The 15,000-nt window shown below is 34.1% G+C and overlaps 1 protein-coding gene and 2 long non-coding RNA genes across 4 annotated transcripts in view; 1 reads left to right on the top strand and 2 right to left on the bottom strand.

Moving 5' to 3' along the window:
- Nucleotides 1-15,000, bottom strand: part of LOC137616336 (uncharacterized) — a 1,379,772-nt gene that overhangs the window by 934,545 nt on the left and 430,227 nt on the right. The window lies entirely within an intron of this gene.
- The window catches only part of LOC137616335 (uncharacterized), an 85,255-nt gene that overhangs the window by 15,937 nt on the left and 54,318 nt on the right, over nt 1-15,000 (top strand). The window lies entirely within an intron of this gene.
- Nucleotides 5,910-7,677, bottom strand: LOC137616334 (uncharacterized). The gene is made up of 2 exons (XR_011039397.1): nt 6,064-7,677; nt 5,910-5,954 (listed from the first exon to the last, which is right to left on the bottom strand). It is a non-coding gene; the product is annotated as an uncharacterized lncRNA (long non-coding RNA).

Genomic DNA, 15,000 nt, shown 5'->3' with positions numbered 1-15,000 from the left:
CAGACCAACGTTGTATATATATGAACTTTATATGAAAAATGGCAATGCAATATTAAAAGCTGATGCTTCTCCTGATTTGATGAAGATAGCTTGAGAGAGAGAGAGAGAGAGAGAGAGAGAGAGAGAGAGAGAGAGAGAGAGAGAGAGAGAGAGAGAGAGAGAAAAAAAACTTGTTAAATGCAAAATTCATCGCAAGGTAAATACAAAAATCATTAGTAGGAAAACAGTCGGAAAACCGTCGTATAGTCGTATATAACATAGTTTCAGGTAAGTAGATTACTGGTTCATGAGAAAGATAAGTTCCCGACATGTAACATTATTCTGAAATATATTCTGCTGAAATGCGATAACGTCGTAGAGCCCAGTAACTCGCGTATTATAATCCCTTAGCTGCAAAACTGCGTTAGTGCCTTACAAGCGGTTTAAGAGTACCTTTTATGTTATTTGAACGTGCAATGACTTGCTGGCTAAAATTCTCTATCTTTACTACGTTCATGTATATATATTACACACATACATATATATATATATATATATATATATATATATATATATATATATATATACGGTATATATATATATATATATATATATATATATATGTATATATATATATATGTATATATATATATATGTATATATATATATATGTATATATATATATATATATGTATATATATACATATGTATATATATACATATGTATATATATATATATATATATATATATATATGTGTATATATATATATATGTATATATACATATATATATATATATATATATATATATATATATATATAATGTGCATACATAATTCTCCTATATCAACGTCCTTTGAGTGAAATGATTATCACTAAAACTTTTCCATATTTTTCTTGGTCATTTAAACTTAATATTTCGGAAGATTGCATAAGCAAGTAAACAGCATTATTACCATGTTATATTAGAATGTGAGTTCACGTTGAATAACAATAAAGATGAAGAGACAATGGATAATGAAAGGTTTCATGTGGAACTGCATTTCCGTTAATGACCAGGATTGAGTCCACAATCACTAGTACCAAGCTACTCTATGTTGATGAATAAGTTAAAAACAAAAGCAATGCACAATTTGCATGCAGTAAAAGTCAGAAAGGCAAGGGCTTACACATATAACAAATAAAACAAATGAAACGGTGCTGGGAAATCGGGTACCTAAAGATTATAATGGGAAATAATGACTAAACAAAGATAAAAGAAGGAACCAAATATAAATAATCATGGGCAAGCAATAAACAGATGGTGAAACAGAAGCTGCTATGGGTAGTGAATGCTTCACAAAATATAAAGTGAAGATTTAATTGGAGATGTTTGTGTTATAAGTGAAGAGATCGAAAACGAAGAGTGAAGTTTTACTCTACAGCTAAATCTTGACTTTGGATGTTAACTTGAGGTCTGAAAAGGAGAGAGATAAGATTATTGGGCAGCACAGGAATGAGGATGCTCTGATGAACCTTAGGAATCTCCTTGGGGAAAAGACTGACGTATAAGATAAGAAATAAACTCACGTAATACAACTTAATAGGGACAAAACTGCCATATTTTCTAACATGTTCTAGAGAAGGGGCAAACATTATTAGACGGAAATAGAATAGAATCAAGAGGTAAGAGGTGAAAAGAAATAAAAAATACTTCTTTACAGAAAACGCATAAGAGAGGGATAAAATATGGACGAGATGGAGGATGAAACAGACAAAGAGGTTTTAAAGATGACATAGAAGGAGTGATCTCTGATCATTAGAAAGACTATTATCTTTCACCGTCCCGGGAAAAGATCTATCATGACAATTCATATAATTCAATATTCAATATAGGGGAACTCCGAAGAGAGCAAATTTGAATAAAGCAATTACTATGCAAATAGTTAATGAATTCTGTCATAATTATTTAACCGTCTAATCTAGTGTCGGGACACAAAGTTGAATGAACATAAAATTTCAAATATACTTTCTTTATTCATAAAGACTACTCATGCTGCTATTACAAAATAAATAAATAAATACAAGAAACAATAATACAGTTGACGTTTACATTCACACTCAAGTTTGTGCCAGTTATCAGTATTTCACATGTCAAATGAATATGGCTTTACCAGACAGCAAAGAATGCTAGCCCAATTCAAACAGTAGCCTGACGACTGGTTGAAAGACATTTGGTCGACTGATAACTGATAGAAGATAATTTACCGAAAAGACTATTAGTCGAGCTGACTATTCGTCGACAGTAAACTTTGTCGAGAGGGGTAATTGAAAAATAGGTATAATGTCTAATCACTAATGTTACAATCGCTATAAATGAAAACCATTGATGATTATTTATGGTCAGCCTTCTCATCCACCCAAGAATTCGCGTAATACGGCTTTGAAAGCATCTGAACAAATAAAATAACGGCCATACGGCTTTGAAAGCATCTGAACAAATAAAATAACGGGCATACGGCTTTGAAAGCATCTGAACAAATAAAATAACGGGCATACGGCTTTGAAAGCATCTGAACAAATAAAATAACGGCCATACGGCTTTGAAAGCATCTGAACAAATAAAATAACGGGCATACGGCTTTGAAAGCATCTCAACAAATAAAATAACGGGAATACGGCTTTGAAAGCATCTGAACAAATAAAATAACGGCCATACGGCTTTGAAAGCATCTCAACAAATAAAATAACGGGAATACGGCTTTGAAATCATCTGAACAAATAAAATAACGGGAATACGGCTTTGAAATCATCTGAACAAATAAAATAACAGGCATACGAAACTGAACAGCAATGGGAATGAATATTTTTAGAAACAATACTTACGTTCGAGTAAGTGAGTGTTTGAAAATACTTTTACCTAAATATAACAGAGACGATGGCTTAAAATTTTCAAAAGCCGTTGCACATAATTTATATAGTTACTTACTCTTTATTTACGCCTTGATTAAAACATTAAGGTTTCGGATTTATTTTCGTCTTAGATTTGCTTATTTTCTTTTAAGCATTTTTCCTTGTATTATCAAAATGAAAATAGTTAATAAAGGGCAATTTCCTATCAATTGTTTTGGTTTTATAATCCTTTTTAATTTTTTAGACCGATTTTATATCATTTAGTTTTTTCGAAGAGTTGTCATTATTGTCAGTTCGACCATTTATTGTTTCGACTAATTGTTTTCGATGTTAACTTTCTACCAGTTGTCTTTCGGCAAACGGTCTGCATACTGTTCAAACACCAAGTTGTCACGTCATGATGATGAGACAAAATGAGACTGTTATTTCAGATGATTTTCGACTTATCAGATGATGCATCAGACAGAACCAAAGGGCAATGCCAGAAGCCGCGTGTTATCAGCCAGTCATCTACAACACTTATTAAATCCAATGAAGGTAGCCTGGTTTCGACTTATGTCAGAAGTAGATATTTCTACTCATGTGTACAATATCAAATAACCCTTATTTCACGTTGATATACTGACGAATTATTTTGCTTCTTTACCCAAAGATATACGAAAATTCACCAGTCTCCGCCTATCGGAATAAATGAAGAAAACTTTCCCGCATCTATCGTAAAGTTTTGAGAAAAATGGAGTGAAAAAGTGGATTACCAGTCTGCGTGGAATGGGATGAATCTAATCTACATACGTTTGTTATACGTAAGCCTTGTTTCAATTTGGATTCGGCCGTCATAAATTATTCGTCCATGGAAATATTCATAATTAACGGAGTTTCTGCGGATTATTAGCACCTCAAAAAAAAAAAAAAAAAAAAAAATCTCCCCACATCATCCTAATTCCTTTGGCGGAGATGGAATGGAAAATCGCTTTAAGGGAATACTCATTTCATTCCACCCATTTAATCTCGGGTAAACTTATATTTTCGACGGGAATAAATCTCTGCATGGTACACGTGATGTAAAGCATCTTGTTTATGCATATCAAAATATATTTGAATGTTAATATCCCGACATACCTAAACTAAATTATACAGTACCGAATTATATGCATGTATTAAAATACTAAGCCGAGGTTGACCAACCCACGTCGCATTCGCTTTACGTTGGCAATAATCAACGATCAAAAGGGCGTTATATGCTCTTGCCTTGGTCAGGACTCGAACCTATGCTACTTAGGGTACGAAGCTAGAGAGACAGATAATATTCCCCTGATACTAAAGTGGAAATCTCACTATTTTTATACTTTCTACCCTAAAAGGCAATACTGTAGTTAAAATCATACGTGAACAATGCCTGTGTATATCTATAGTCCATTTATTTTAGCGAGTCATATTTGCACAGACTCGCAGCGGTACCCTTTTAGCTCGGAAGAGTTTCCTGATCGCTGATTGGTTGGACAAGATAATTCTAACCAATCAGCGACCAGGAACTTTTCCGAGCTAAAAGGGCACCGTTGCGAGTCGGTGCAAATATAACTCACTACAAGAAATGGACTATAATTCCTTCCCGTATAAAGGTTTAGATTCGAATCCTGGTAAGGATATGAGCTCTTATAACACACACTGGGAGCAAGTTATTCCCAACCCCCTACCTTAAAAAGTGTGAATATGACATTTACGAGTTTATTTCCACCTTTATATTTCAGTGCATAAAACTCATGTGTGAATTAGTGACATGACTAATATTACTTTCATATGCTCATCTATCAAGTTATATAATATATATACATATACGGTTTATATATATATATATATATATATATATATATATATATATATATATATATAATATACAGCATGTATATAAAATGTGTAAGTGTAATATATGAATATATATATATATATATATATATATATATATATATATATATATATAACATGTATATAAAATGTACAAGTGCAATATATATATATATATATATATATATATATATATATATATATATATATATATATATATATGAGGCCCTTTGCGTCAATAGGCGTATGATGATGAAGATGATGATGATGATGATGATGATGATGATGGAAGGATGTGTGTGTATGTAATATATATATATATATATATATATATATATATATATATATATATATATATATATATATATATACATATAAACTTCCCTACTTATATCCAGATTTACTACCCGAGATTTCACTACGCGGCGATTCACTTATTAACAGCTAAAAATCATAAGTTTGCAAAATTAATATTCAGATTATCAGGATTTCAATAAAAAGCTCAACTGTATTTTCTATCCCAAAATCAAACTTTTTTTCCCTAAAAAAACTATTCAACCTTATTATCTTGTAACCTAAGGGCTGGTAAATCACGCAACTTTTACCGCTCTTCACACAGGCAGAGAATATCAAATAAATTTCCTATGACTGCGTTACATTATTATTATTATTATTATTATTATCATTATTATTATTATTATTATTAATTGCTAAGCTATAACCCTAATTGGAAAAGCAGGACGCTATAAGCCCAGGGGCCCCAACAGGGAAAAAAGCCCAGTGACGAAAGGAAACAAGTATAAATAAAATATTTCAAGAACAGTAACATTAAAATAAATATTTCATATATAAACTTTAAATACGTTAACAAAGCAAGAGGAAGAGAAATTAGATAGAATAGTGTGCCCGAGTGTACCCTCAAGCAAGAGAACTCTAACCCAAGACCATGGTTACAGAGGCTATGGCACTACCCAAGACTAAGAGAACAATAGTTTGATTTTGGAGTGTCCTTCTCCTAGAAGAGCTGCTTACCATAGCTAAAGTCTCTCCTCTTACGCTGAATTTTAATTTACAAACACCAGGAATTAAATAAGGATAATTAAAATGTGAAAAAAAATCAATTAATTTATTGTATTTGATAAATATCCTAATTCATCCAGTTGCTGATGCGGCAGCTAATACACAAAGTTGAACATCGTGAGGCAAGGGGGAACCGCAGTAATTCAGCTTCTTCCAAATACCTTAAATATTACCAAATGGCAAATTACATACTACACAACGATCATAAAAATACATATAAAAATCAAATTATTATGTGAAGCACGTTATAACACTTGGCAAGTTGCATACCTTGGAAATCTTATGTAAATAAATATAAACCCATAGTCCAAACTGGAGTCCACGAAGTACAATTTATGATATCCCTTTAAAGGGTACGAAGTCGTTACAAAACTGAAAAGGGTACGAACTCGTTACTAAATTGAAAGGTATGAAAAAATATAACATTGAAAAAAGTAAGCGATGATAATTGGAAGTCAAATTTAAATGGGATGGCATTATCCCTCTAAATGATTTCGGACTGACATAAAAAAAACTCCCCCTGAGTTTTACAGACCCACCGATATCATCCTGGGACGAAGGCGAAGTACGTGTAGAGATGGGTTGCGATGAAAGAAAGCTTCTTCCTGGTCGGGATTACACAGAAGTTTACATGGCGATAATACTCTTCGTCACTTCAAAGGACATGTAGAAAATGTTCTTGTCACGTTAACTGTGTAGCTGTACAAAGTGTATTCTTATATCAAGAATAGGAGCTCGAGTTACAAGACCCTTAGCGATGGAATGCTCCTTCGTAACTGTCTTAAAGTTTCCGTCAACCTCAGGAAGAAAGCAAAGCATTAGTGGCTGGTTAGGTTAAAACCAGAAACGGCCGCAGGAAGGCAGTGAGCTGTTAACAACCAAGGGGGTAGTTAAATACTTGAAACTAAGCTAACTGCCTTCCAGTGACCATGCTACTTTAAACAAAATATAATATAAAACAAAATATAATATAAAACAAAATATAATATATAATAAAAAAGAAAATACAAATTCCATTTGGAATTTCAGTACACTGCAGGGGAACGAATCCAAAAAGATTTTTTGGATTTACCAAATAAATTATTTACACTACATACAAATTTAAATTTATTTTATAAATTCAACATTTCAGATGTTTTCCTCCGGCTTTCCACAGCAGCCTTTCTTTTAGGCCTTTCAGAAGCTGGTGATAATTTGTCAATGTTGTGCAAATCATTTGGCTTAAAGTCCACATCATCATCTAAAGAAAGATAAGGTATCAGATTATTAACATGGAGTTTACAAACTTGTCTGGTACGGCCTTTGAAAACTCTTGCATGCGTAGTTTCCCCAATATCATTTGTGAAAGTTTCCTTTATTCGACCTAGAGGATAGTTGTTAATCTTCGTATTATCTTCCTTAATTAAAACAATGTCACCTGGTTTTAGAGGATGATTAGTTACAGGGAGATATCTACCCTTTCTATCAACCGCCTGGCTTAAAAGGGTTTGCAAAAACTCATGATGGTAAATATCTAAAAGTTTACTCCTAATTTTAGACAACTGTTCAAATTCATTAGTAGTTCTACAAGGAACAAATTCTTTATCCTCAGGTAAAGGTGATAAATCTGGAATGATATTGAGGGAAGAAAGCTCATACCCTCTTATTAACATTTCGGGAGTTATTGGTTCAGGAAGGTCTTCCGCTGCACTATCCCTAAGAGCCTCTTTAAAAGATATTGGCCGTTTGTTTACCAAGTGGACAACTTGACATACAGTAAACTCAAAATCAAAGAAAGAAAGAATATTGTTCTTGATGGACCCATATAGAAGCCTCTTTGTTAACTTGACACAAACCTCGACCATGGAGCCTAACTGACTACACCCTTTAAAATACTGTTGAAAAGTCAAATTGTTTGGGCTTGAATGGGATAGACTTTCGGATGATATTTTCACTAGGCCAATTAACCTTGACCCAGGAGCTAACACTAAAAGATTAATTCTTAGGTCCATTGCCTCCCAGTTTGACATTTTTGGTTTCAACTTGCCTTTATTTAACCGATGTAGGCTTTATATGCATAATTTGCAGTGTCAAAAGGGTTTGAATTGGGACCAGACTCTTAACAGTCAACAGCTCAAAGACTGGAGGAATATCTGTAGGCAATGTAATTCATCGCCCCCTCTCAAAGTAACTCGGTTTGTGGGTCGAAGGGATGGTGAGTATAATATAATTGTTTTTACCGATGCCAGTTGTGACATATATGGGTGTGTCATTTATCTACTGAATGTTGAGTCTGGCAAACTTACCTTTGTTAATGCTAAAAATCGGTTGGTTAATACCCAATTGAAAGGTAAATCCATACCATCTTTAGAGATCCACGCCATTAATTTAGGAGTTGAGCAATCTATTGATCTTTATTTGGATCTTGCTGGTCCCAGTTGCATAAAACCTATAAAGGTGACAAAGATTTGTCTTTTTTCAGATTCTTCTTGTGCCCTGCAATGGTTAATAAGTTCTTCTCTTCAACTTAAGAAAATGAACCAATGTTCTACTTTTGTAATGAACAGAATCTATAGCATACAAAAACTTTGTGAAACATATCCTGTTCAATTTGGGTTTATTAATGGCAAGGAAAATCCTGCAGATATGGTAACCAGGTGCACGTCATATAAATTGTTGATGAAATCTTGTTTTCTTTCAGGCCCGGACCTGACTAATATTCGGGCACCTGACATGCAGTTCACTATTCCTAAAGAGGGTTATCTTTCAGGAAATTACTTGAATATTTCTAATGTTCCTTTAGTTAAGAGAGAATGCTTGGTTAATATTTCAGATTTTTCAGATTTCAGAAGACTGGTTTTGCTGTACCGTCGGTGTATAATATGCATATACAAATGGAAAGCTAAAGTGAGAAGGGAAGTTAAGGTACAAGAAAAGAATTTTTTCTCTTTAGCTCTTGTCCATTTGATTTTGAATGATCAACAAAATCACTTTGCTGATGTTTTAGAACATTTTTCCAAAGGTTTTTCTGCAGTAAAGGATATACCAGGTATAGTTTCTCAGTTGAATGTGTTTGTTGATAACGATGGCATTTTGAGAGTGAAGAGCAAATTTAAGAATGAGAAAAAATTTCCTATTCTATTATCTAGGGACAGCCATTTAACCAAGTTAATTATACTTGATATTCATCATAAATTAGCTCATTCTGGGTGCTATGCTGTTCTTGCTGAACTCAGAAGACACTATTTTATTCCTAGAAATTTTTCTTTGGTAAAAAAGATTTTGAGGCAATGTGTTCACTGCAAAAGATTTAACGCAAGACCTGTTAATTTAAATCAAAATTGTTACAGGGAATTCAGGGAAGACCCACCAGCTGTACCTTTCGGCAATATTTTCATTGATTATATTGGTCCTTTTACAGTTAAGCTGGAGAAAGAAAATGTTAAGGTATGGCTATTATGTTTTACTTGCACTTGGTCTCGTGCAGTTAATTTGAAAATTTGCAGAACACTTAGTGTGCCTGATTTTCTTAGGGCATTTTCTATTCATTGCTTCGAATTTGGCATTCCACAGTTGTGCATTAGTGACCTAGGGTCACAAATAGTTGCAGGAGCTAATTTTATAAATTCAACATTTCAGATGTTTTCCTCCGGCTTTCCACAGCAGCCTTTCTTTTAGGCCTTTCAGAAGCTGGTGATAATTTGTCAATGTTGTGCAAATCATTTGGCTTAAAGTCCACATCATCATCTAAAGAAAGATAAGGTATCAGATTATTAACATGGAGTTTACAAACTTGTCTGGTACGGCCTTTGAAAACTCTTGCATGCGTAGTTTCCCCAATATCATTTGTGAAAGTTTCCTTTATTCGACCTAGAGGATAGTTGTTAATCTTCGTATTATCTTCCTTAATTAAAACAATGTCACCTGGTTTTAGAGGATGATTAGTTACAGGGAGATATCTACCCTTTCTATCAACCGCCTGGCTTAAAAGGGTTTGCAAAAACTCATGATGGTAAATATCTAAAAGTTTACTCCTAATTTTAGACAACTGTTCAAATTCATTAGTAGTTCTACAAGGAACAAATTCTTTATCCTCAGGTAAAGGTGATAAATCTGGAATGATATTGAGGGAAGAAAGCTCATACCCTCTTATTAACATTTCGGGAGTTATTGGTTCAGGAAGGTCTTCCGCTGCACTATCCCTAAGAGCCTCTTTAAAAGATATTGGCCGTTTGTTTACCAAGTGGACAACTTGACATACAGTAAACTCAAAATCAAAGAAAGAAAGAATATTGTTCTTGATGGACCCATATAGAAGCCTCTTTGTTAACTTGACACAAACCTCGACCATGGAGCCTAACTGACTACACCCTTTAAAATACTGTTGAAAAGTCAAAGGTTTAACACCTCTCTCCTCAAAATACAATTGAGTGTGGGGATCGTTCAAAAATGAAGTTATAACATTAGCTCCTGCAACTATTTGTGACCCTAGGTCACTAATGCACAACTGTGGAATGCCAAATTCGAAGCAATGAATAGAAAATGCCCTAAGAAAATCAGGCACACTAAGTGTTCTGCAAATTTTCAAATTAACTGCACGAGACCAAGTGCAAGTAAAACATAATAGCCATACCTTAACATTTTCTTTCTCCAGCTTAACTGTAAAAGGACCAATATAATCAATGAAAATATTGCCGAAAGGTACAGCTGGTGGGTCTTCCCTGAATTCCCTGTAACAATTTTGATTTAAATTAACAGGTCTTGCGTTAAATCTTTTGCAGTGAACACATTGCCTCAAAATCTTTTTTACCAAAGAAAAATTTCTAGGAATAAAATAGTGTCTTCTGAGTTCAGCAAGAACAGCATAGCACCCAGAATGAGCTAATTTATGATGAATATCAAGTATAATTAACTTGGTTAAATGGCTGTCCCTAGATAATAGAATAGGAAATTTTTTCTCATTCTTAAATTTGCTCTTCACTCTCAAAATGCCATCGTTATCAACAAACACATTCAACTGAGAAACTATACCTGGTATATCCTTTACTGCAGAAAAACCTTTGGAAAAATGTTCTAAAACATCAGCAAAGTGATTTTGTTGATCATTCAAAATCAAATGGACAAGAGCTAAAGAGAAAAAATTCTTTTCTTGTACCTTAACTTCCCTTCTCACTTTAGCTTTCCATTTGTATATGCATATTATACACCGACGGTACAGCAAAACCAGTCTTCTGAAATCTGAAAAATCTGAAATATTAACCAAGCATTCTCTCTTAACTAAAGGAACATTAGAAATATTCAAGTAATTTCCTGAAAGATAACCCTCTTTAGGAATAGTGAACTGCATGTCAGGTGCCCGAATATTAGTCAGGTCCGGGCCTGAAAGAAAACAAGATTTCATCAACAATTTATATGACGTGCACCTGGTTACCATATCTGCAGGATTTTCCTTGCCATTAATAAACCCAAATTGAACAGGATATGTTTCACAAAGTTTTTGTATGCTATAGATTCTGTTCATTACAAAAGTAGAACATTGGTTCATTTTCTTAAGTTGAAGAGAAGAACTTATTAACCATTGCAGGGCACAAGAAGAATCTGAAAAAAGACAAATCTTTGTCACCTTTATAGGTTTTATGCAACTGGGACCAGCAAGATCCAAATAAAGATCAATAGATTGCTCAACTCCTAAATTAATGGCGTGGATCTCTAAAGATGGTATGGATTTACCTTTCAATTGGGTATTAACCAACCGATTTTTAGCATTAACAAAGGTAAGTTTGCCAGACTCAACATTCAGTAGATAAATGACACACCCATATATGTCACAACTGGCATCGGTAAAAACAATTATATTATACTCACCATCCCTTCGACCCACAAACCGAGTTACTTTGAGAGGGGGCGATGAATTACATTGCCTACAGATATTCCTCCAGTCTTTGAGCTGTTGACTGTTAAGAGTCTGGTCCCAATTCAAACCCTTTTGACACTGCAAATTATGCATATAAAGCCTACATCGGTTAAATAAAGGCAAGTTGAAACCAAAAATGTCAAACTGGGAGGCAATGGACCTAAGAATTAATCTTTTAGTGTTAGCTCCTGGGTCAAGGTTAATTGGCCTAGTGAAAATATCATCCGAAAGTCTATCCCATTCAAGCCCAAACAATTTATTGACTTCAGGAGTAAGAACTGACTGATCTATGTCAGACTGCAGATCAATATCATTGGTTATCAGCTGCTGAGTTTCAAATTTAAAGGGTCTGAATATGTCATCTAACTGCTTATAGGCCCACCTTAGGTCATCAGAGCTGTTCATAGTAATAGCACCATTATCCATATATATTAAGGCGTAAATAAGTTTCTTTAGTTCATCCATTCTTGAATCATTACTGGAAGTTAAAATTAACATATAATACAATGAAGCCATCAAAAGAAATGGGCTACACCGAAGTCCAAATGAAAGCCTGACATTTTTATAAGCAACGGGAGTGTAATCACCTGCGCTAACATTCCGAAACCAAAAGAACAATAGTCTAGACTGATCAATTTCACTTAAAGCCAACATATTGAAAGCTTTTTTCAAATCAAATATTAAAATTTTTTCATCAAACCTAATATTAAGAAATGCAGATGAAAGTTTTTGATTTAGGTTAGGCCCAGCATACATACATTGATTATGGGACAATGACAGTTTCTTATAGGATTCCTGCAAATTAGAAAGAAACACTATGCGACATTTCGTAGTATCCCTTTCTGGCTTAAAAACTGGCATATGAGGTAAGAATGAATAGTTAGGGTATTCAGCCTTAAATACTTCCAAGTCAAAAATTGGTTCAATAATTCCCATATTTAATTGCTCCTTTATGCAGTTATCCACCAACTGTAAGGAACCTTTCTTACTAAGTAACTTTTTAAAATTAGATTGAAGAATAGCCTTGGAAAGAGACTCATTTCTCGAAAGAAGGTGTGATACCTTTCCATTCCATAACAAGGGAACAACTATACGCCCATCACTTCTCGTGTGCAAATTTCTCAAAGTGTAATCCACGAGAGAGTTATTGAGCTGATTAGATTCGTCACTATAAACTTTCTGATCATAGTTCAAATAAAATTGGCTCTCCATATTCAGGATTTGATCAGTTGCTTCTTGCAGTTTCCTATCAATAATAGTTCCTTTATCGGAAAGTACAGTGAATGAACAATTTGTCGTCATGTCATTGAGCTCGTTAAATTCATCATTAATAGATACAGTAGTAGCTAGAAAATAAGAATGGCAAGGGATATTAAAATATGTACCTTTTTCAGCATTAGAATTTTCGCCCCTTAGTGGTTTCGAGGCTAAACTGTCTTTACCATTAAGTGAAGTAAGATTAATTAGGAACCTATCAACATTCCCCATCAGCATTATTCCTGAAGTAGTCTCAATATACACAGATGAATTAGGACTCCCTATCACTACATCTTTTCCCAAAAGACAATGTGAAAAATCTACTCCTAACAAAAGCTGAATGTCATCAATGCCCTGAGAACTGGCTGATAAAAACTTGTCAGCAAATACAAAATTTTTACTCTGCATTACACTAACTACCTGACCAAGACAAGGTAAATTTAATTGCAGGTTTATAGAGGGTACAACTAAAGCAGAAATAGCAAAGATTTCATTCCCCAGCTTTATAGGAACTTCAACAAGACTAGTAGAATATTCCTTTTGACCATTAAACCCTTTCACAGTAAGTTTAACATTAGTAGTCAAAGACTTTAAATTACAAGAGGAAGCTAACTTGCTAGATATAAAAGTGTTTTGTGACCCTGAATCCTTAAGACCCCTGTAAAGCTTATTTTGACCATTTACATAAAATGTGAAAGTAGGGAGAACTGAACCTGTGGTAACATTTGGCAATACTGCTATCCCACTGCTTGCTTCCTTGGAAGACTCTTCTTTACTATTACACCTGTCAGGACCAAGTTTCCCACAAAGATACTCCATGTGATACTGCGAACAATGTGAACAGGGTCTTCGAAATCTGAACTTGCATGCTTTAGTGAAATGATTGAAATTGCCACATTTTACACAACCTTTATGCAAATTTAATAAAGAAATTTTGTCAGAAGGGGTAGCATACTTAGTACACTTGTAACTTAAATGATCATTATCAGAAATACCGGCCTTGGAACAAAAATTACAAGCTTTGGCGGGAACAGTCTTAGTTTTAAGAGCCATGGTACTAGTCTTTTCCTGTAATGGCTTTGAATGAGTTAAAACTTTATCCCTGACAGACAATTTACCTTTCGTCTGACCCTGTTCATACCTTTCACATGCTGTAAAGAAATTATCTACAATTTGCTGAAATGATGGATGAGTCACATTAGTGATATGAACCAGATGAGACTTAAATCTATCATTCATTGCAGACCAAACAAAATATCTAACAACCTCATCAACATCAATATGCAAATATTTGAAATTTTCGACTATATTTCTAAGTTCTGAAAAGAAGACAAAAGGGTCCTCTCCTTCTTTGAGATTTAGACAAGTTAATTTCTTAATTACAGCCGATTTTCGTAATTCAGTCGAGGCAAATGCCTTAGTCAATAAGTCTTTGGCATCGTTATAACTTTGTTTATCGGCCTCCAATGAGCCAAGTAAACATTTAGCCCTACCTTCTACTTGTTGTTTCAAAAGTAAGAGCAAGTCCCTGTCTGGATAATTAAAACTCTGGGTCGTAGTTTCAAATTCTCTAATGAATTTCAAAAAATCCTCACCTTCCTTACTTTGGAATTTGGGTAGAGGGGCAGTGGGTTGCCTCAAAAGACTCCTAGCAATATCAGTAGTTAATGAAAGTTGAGGGCTTCTAGCACTTACACTTACATCCAACAAAGGCAAAATACCTGAAATCTTATCATGGTAAGATTGACATGCTGAAAGCTCAGCTTCCAAATCCTCCTCTCTAAATTCCCCTGAAAATTTTAAAATCTGTATTTTAGAATCCAAGTCACTTAATCGCTTCCTATAATCCAGGAGAACACCTCGTTCAGATACTTTAGCAGTATTATCTAATGAAGGGTACTGCGAGGAACGGTTGGCACAATCTGTAACCTTCTTCCTAATAATCTTACGCTGACCAATTAGCACTACCAATTCAGCCATTATGACTACCAAAACAGGCACCAAAATATATAAAAAGTATGATTAATACAATACACAACTACAAATAAACAAACAAG

Source organism: Palaemon carinicauda, chromosome 22, assembly GCF_036898095.1.
Source record: "Palaemon carinicauda isolate YSFRI2023 chromosome 22, ASM3689809v2, whole genome shotgun sequence".
Lineage (NCBI taxonomy): Eukaryota > Metazoa > Arthropoda > Malacostraca > Decapoda > Palaemonidae > Palaemon > Palaemon carinicauda.
The sequence above is the reverse complement of the archived record's forward strand: the minus strand, read 5'-3'. Positions and strand labels throughout refer to the sequence as shown.